Below are 7,190 nucleotides of genomic sequence, written 5' to 3' on the forward strand. Positions count from 1 at the left end.
ATTTTACCGTCAGTCCACACTCAATTTGTTGTGGCATCCATTCCCTCCTTCCTTTTCAGCCGTCTCATCCTACCACCATCCCTGTCAGGGGCCAGGTGGAACCATCTTTTGATGGTTGAATCAATTTCCTGGTCCGTCGCCCCAGACGTTAGGCGGTTGCGCCTTACAGCAGCTGAAATATACATGGGTAGTTGACATGACGCCTGATTTTTCCGTAATTAAGTAATAATATTCATTAAAATGTATTCTTTCTCCACATAACTCATGTTAATAATGCAAAATAGTTTGACTAATGTAACTGTTTTACTTTTTTGATTAAAAATATGTTTTATCTTGTTTTTATTGTATGGTAAACATGGAAAAGTCCTGCGGTGTGACCGTAATAAATTAAGTATGAAATACAAACATGTATAAAATAAATTAATTTCTCTAAATAAATGCTCATAAAGGCTTTTGGCATTAATTTATATGTATTTACTTTACTATTAGAAAGGTTTAAAATGCACAAGATTTGCATAATAATAACTACAGTAAGTTAATTTTTGTAATGAAAATGCTGTCCTGCGGCGTGACATGAAAGATGAGGTTTTTTAGACAGGAAATTTCATAGACAGCTATAGGGGTCCTTTTGTCAAGAGGAACCAGGAAGTCCCTCAAATATTGCATTGTCATTTGATGATTGAAAGGTGAGTGTTAATCTCTTATTAATTTACAAATTTCATACTTTGTGTCAAATAATTAACATGTCCACTTTTGTTAGTCCTGCGGTGTGACGGCTCTACTTTCAGAATATTGAAACATTTATTTTTTTAAATCACCTAATAAGGTTAAAAACAGTAAATTCATTCAGCTAGCAAGATGCTAACACACAGAAATGAATAGTCAGGATTCAAAATGGCCTCAATAGTGAAAATGTCCTGTTGTGTGACGGTATTGTCCTGCGGTGTGACACACACTCGAGTCAGTTGTGTTACTCATTACAAGCCTGTTGTTTTAAAAATATAGGCTGTTTTAATATTTTTGGTAACACTTTACAATAAGGGTCCTTTAATTAAAATTAGTTAGTAAATTATTAAGCATTAATATATAAACTGATGTGTTAATTAATGCTGAGTAATGCATACATAATGATAACTAATCACATTATTCAACTTTTAAATTTATTAACTAACTTTGAGTAGTAAACATTAATTAACTGGTTACTAATAGACTATTAATGTGTTTCCTAATCCTAAGTAATGCATAATAATGATTGTAATATATCTATTAACAGTTAATTAATGCTTAATAATGTACTAACTAACGTTAAAGGACCCTTATTGTAAAGTGTTACCACATTTTTAATATATTTATATATATATTAATTATTATATATTTTATTTTGTAAAGGGACTATGTACAATCTTAAGCATAAATTTTGCTATTTAATGCATTCTACCAGAGTTACCTCGGCGCTAACTGGCATCTGCAGTCCCTTCCATTTGCTCCCCCTGTGTTATCATTGTTTGTTGTGTATGGACATTTATTGGTCCCTGATAATTGTTTTGAAACTGTTTTTTATGTCTTAGGAATGAGCAAAGAAAGAACAAGGAGATACCGCGAAAGGTTAAAGCAGGATGAAGCCAGGCGTGAGGAGATCCTTAGGGATAGACGCAGAAAGTAAATAACCTATTTCAGGGATAGGCAGTTAGTGAGGCCTTTTTTAATTCCAAAAATATTAATACATTTTGATAATGAAATATAATTACTTTCTTATTTGATTTATCAACAGATATCATGAAAAGAAGGCAAAAGGGGAAATAACTCCAAGAAATATAAATTCTCTACCAAAACAAAAGAAAGAGAAGCTTCGGGAGGAATGGAGGAGGTCAAAAGCAAGAAACAGGAAGAGGGAGAAGGATCTTGCAGCCATTTTGAATGACACTCCTTCATCACCTGAAGGCATAGATATGCCTTGCGCGTATGCTGATGCCTTAAGTCCTGCACGTGAACCTTTTGCTCACAGTTCCCCACCTACCCGTTCTTCATGCCATCAAAATAGTCCTCCAGCTCTGAGTTTGCCAGCTACCCACCCAGGCATTATTCAACAAAGTAATAATGATCATTGGAGAACTCACAAAGCCAAGTTAAGAGCTAAACTGAAGCGACTAGAAAAAGAAAACAAGAAGCTCAAAGCAAGCCTGGGTGCTGAAAGAAAAGCACTAAGTAAAATTAGAGTTCAAAAGCATAGGTTGAATAAGGCAAGGAAAACGGATCGTCAAACCAGAAGACCATTAAAGAAAAAAGCTGCTGCAGAAAAGAAACGTCAAGTCATTGCTTTTTTATCTAGGGATGAGAACAGTAGGCTCTTGGCAGGAAAAAAAGACACAGTGGGGCGGAAACACAAAATGCAGCGTCGTATTCTGACCAAAACTTTGATGGAGCTCCACTCTGAATACGATCAACAGTGTAGGTTTGAGCACCGCATGTCATACAGGCAATTTGTTAGATACAAGCCAAAATATATCACTGAGGCAAGAGCTAGTGACCGGAACACCTGTGCATGCTATCAGCACGAGAACATACACCTGCTCATTGAGTGTATGGTCCACAAAGGCTTGCTTTCAACAAAGAGCCTGTCTAATTTACTTTCTTCGATCACTTGTAATTTAGACCATCAACTGTGCATGTACAGGCAGTGTACTGACTGTTGTTTTGAGGAGGTGCACCTTAATACACACACACCAAGTGAGCTGACACATTGGGAGCAATGGCAGAAGGAAGAGGTGACTGTGGAGGGAAAGATTTACAAAAACTGGGTGAAGAAGCGGGTGGTGGGAACAGTGGGACAACTGGCTGAAACCTTTCAGCATGACTTGGAATCCATAGCTTCTCATCAGTTTAACTGGAGGCACCAAGCCGAAAAATTCAGAGAGATAAAAGAAAAACTGCAGGAGAATGATGTCGTTTTACATGTAGATTTCTCAGAGAATTACGCCTGTAAACTAAATTCTGAAATTCAAGCTTTCCACTTTGGTGGAAATAGGCAACAGGCGACCATTCACACTGTGGTTGCATACACAAAAAATGGATGTGAGAGCTATGCCACCATCTCAAAATCACTCAGGCATGATGAGCGTGCTGTGTGGGCTCACATAAAACCAGTCATAGAAGACCTGCAGAGGCAGCATGACACACAGTTTCAGTCCCTCCACATGATCAGCGATGGCCCTGTGACACAGTATAGAAACAAGGCTAACTGTTTCCTTATGAGTACCGTGCCATTTACCTGGGGATTCAAGAGTGTCACATGGAATTACAGCGAACGAGCCCATGGAAAAGGTGCTCCAGACGGTGTTGGTGCATGTGTGAAAAGGATGGCAGATCAATTTGTTCTTAATGGAAATGATCTGCAAACTCCAGAGGCCCTTTTTGACTTGCTTTCCACCAAAGATGTGACAAAAATTAAAATAAAATGGATAGAAGAAGAGGACATCAAAGAATTTGATGAACTGCTTCCTCCTGTGCTCCCAGCTGTCAAAGGAATACTGAACACTCACCAGATCTTCACAACATCACCGGGACAGATATTCCACAGATCGGTTAGTTGTTTCTGCAACTATCCGAGAGTGTGCGGCTGCTTCAAGGTCTCAAAGGTAACCACATGTCACAGTACCACTCAAGAGGCAGATCAAGAGGCAAGCTCAGTACCTCCATTGGGCGAAGATGAGCAGGATGTGCTGAAGGTGGGACAATTCATCATTGTCAAATATGATAACAAGAGATATGTGGGCCAAATCTGGAGCATTTGTGGGGATAACATAAAAGTCAACTGTATGGCACAACATGGGCAAAAGAATGCTTTTCAGTGGCCTGAAAAGGAAGACTCCATCTACTACACTCGAGGTGACATCATCGGGGCAATTTCTGAGCCAGAGCCCTGTGGCAGAGCAGCTAAGTTAACAAAAATCGACTGGCTCATGTTCAACTTCTAGCTGCAAAATGATGGCTACAAATCAAACAAACATTTGTCCAAGCTGTTCAAATAATTCTTAAAATGGTCTTAAAATGTTGATGTGTTGATATTCCTGGATTTTCTGAGGTAAAAACGTTATATTTGCCTACATTTTCGTATGTTGTCACGTGATTTACAAGAAGCAGCGCAGAGATGTGTTGTATGTCTGAAGTCTTTCAGTCCCGGCAATTGTTTTGTTTTTGTTTTCTTTTTGCTCTGTGTGCGTATGTATGAATGGATGTGGGCATGCATGCATGCATGCGTGCGAGCATGCATGCATGCATGCGTGTGTGTGTGTGTATGTGTGCGCATGTGTGGACATGTATCAAAAAACATGTGAATGTGTGGGCATGCATGCATGCATGCGTGCGAGCATGCATGCATGCATGCGTGTGTGTATGTGTGCGCATGTGTGGGTTTGTACTGTACTGATGAAAAATATGTATTACACGAGCATGTATTCCTTGTTCTCTTGTGTGTGCCGGTGTTCTGTATTCTGTATTTTGTTTTGTTTCCAGTGTGTCTTATAAGCCCATGAGGGCTGGGCACCTATGGTGCATGACACCACGTTTAAATTAAAAAAAAAAAAAAAAAAAAACTACATGAAGTTAAAAAAATTCATGAATTAAGTGTCTTTAGTTATGAATTTGATGTGATAGTTGTGTTAAAATACTACATTTTATATGTTGTCACATGATTTACATTAAGGAATTTCTGATTGTTCTAGTTGTACCTTAATAAATTCCTACGAATTGTACAGCGTCTCATCTTGTCATGTGGGGTGACATCATGTCATGTGGTGTGACATAAATTCAAATACAATTAAAAGGTTTTTATGAAGGTTTAGTAAATCCAGTGCAGAGGTGTATTTTTAAAACAATGTATAATTTAAGCATAAGAACAAAAATAGGGCATTTTCATCACAATAATATCATTTTATAAGAAAGTTCCATTAGTGTGAGCAATAAAAGAGGCTACAATTAAAGAATCAAGTTGAAAAACAGTTATAAATAAATTACATGTGCAGATTATTAATGATAATTTGCAGAAAGGGATCCTTAAACTTTAAATTCAAGTAATCTGTATTTAAAAAATATTATTATTATTCTTTTAAATTTTAGTGTATTATGACGTCACACCGCAGGACAATTTATGTCCGGGCCTGTGAAAAAAGCTTATGAAAAAGGCTAAAAAAGAAAAAAATCTGCTGAACACCAGCAGTTAAAGAAAATTCAGACTTTGAACGTTGGAATTTCATAAAATATTATTTAAAAAATTGCACTTTGTGAAAAAAATACTGTTTCACCTTGATTTGTCAAGTACCCACATGCACAAATGATTTGAAATTAACATTTTGTATCTTTAGGTAATATGGCTACTGTTATTTTATTTAAACTGATCCTGATGACAATATTCTGGTGTTAGATCTCAAGTGTTTAGTTAAAAGAAAATGTTTGCACATTCCTTACTTTCTTGCATGAAAATATTAAAACTTAATAGTCTCCTCGTTGCTCCAGAAATGCGCTCTTGTTGTCGCCGCCATTTTGTTACGTAACGTATCTATGGTAACGGTTACATCAGCTGGCAAAGAGAAACTGAGGAGAGTTGTTGTGCGTACGCACAGTTTGATAGGTCTGAAAAAGGTGTAAATATTTTGGGTGTACGCCATTTTCATCTTTTCGCCGTAAGCAAGAATTTAGGAGCAGTTTTACACTGCTTACTTACAGTTTTGATAAATGAGGCCCCAGACTCTAAGCCCAAAGCCCAGACGCTCACAGCTGCAGCTCCGCGGCTCATCCGCCGCGCTGTCTGTGGTGCTGAAGGTGGCAGGTTAACTTGACAAACAAACTGCAGCATAGTTCTGTTTGTTTATTGTGTCAGTTTTATGTGTGACTTGATAGTTTAGTTGTTGAGATTAAGAACATCACTCCCTCATCAAACCGGTGATAGGCATGCTGAAAAGAAAAAAAGAGAGAGAGACGCGCCTGGGTATCGCAGCTGCAAAAAAAAAAAGGAAGATGACGTGTCGGAATGGCGGTACCCAAAAGTGTCGGAATACCGGCATGTCTAGATAGAGGGATGTCGTAATAGCAGGATGTCTAAATAGAGACATGTCAGAATAGCGGGCGGACCCGATCCCGATTTCTGGAATCGGGAAATGGTGTTTACATGCGCAAACACAAAAATGGGGTACTTAAAAAACCCGATTAAAATCGGGGTACTGAAGTGCATGTAAACGCAGTCAATTAGTGTCCCTAATGGATGTTAGAATGAATGAATGGTGCTGCAGCTGCAGCCTGACACCCTGGACGCACTGCCCGCGGAAGCTGAGTGCGCACCTTCTCGGGCGCTTGGGTGGTCGCACTGGGAGCGTACTTCTCCTCCTCTCTCCACGCCGGTCAGACATTGGGCGCGTGACGTCAGTCCGACTACCCATTTCTCCGACCATACATTTCTATATTTTTTGCTCCCATTAGTCCGACTTCCCATTTCTCTGACAACCCCAAAGTCCGACTTCCCATTTCTCCAACCACACATTTCTATATTTTTGCGTCCATTAATCCGACCTCCCATTTCCTCGATTCAAGTATGTCCGGTGCTCCGACTCCCAGTAATTACGACAGTGTATTAGCCCGACTAATCTGGCCCAGAAGCACCCCTGAACCAGGCTCTACAAACACTGGTGCGCATATGCCACGTAGCAATGGCACTCATCGGTCATTATTAATAATAGCCTACTGAAAATATTGTAGCGACCCCGCATGTTCTTGTTATGATGTTTAAGTTATGTGATTTCATCGCTGTAGCCTACTGTAAGTCCTCTGTGTGTGTGTGTGTGTGTGTGTGTGTGTGTGTGTGTGTGTGTGTGTGTAGGTGAGTGAGTGAGGGAGGGAGGGAGGAGGAGCAGAGGAAGAAGTGTCTTTTTTTCTTTCCACCTATCACCGGTTTGATGAGGGAGTGATTTGTGCTTAATCTCAACAACTAAACTATCAAGTCACACACAAAACTGACACACATGATAAACAAACAGAACTATGTTGCAGTTTGTTTGTCAAGTTAACCTGTGACCTTCAGCACCACGGACAGTGCGGCGGATGAGCCGCGGAGAAGTGCAGCTGTGAGCGTCTGGGCTCTGGGCCTGGGGCCTCATTTATCAAAACTGTAAGTAAGCAGTATAAAACTGCTACTAAATTTT

Source organism: Trachurus japonicus, chromosome 10 (assembly GCF_045865225.1).
Source record: "Trachurus japonicus isolate A0001 chromosome 10, Traja_1.0".
NCBI classification, from domain to species: Eukaryota; Metazoa; Chordata; class Actinopteri; order Carangiformes; family Carangidae; genus Trachurus; species Trachurus japonicus.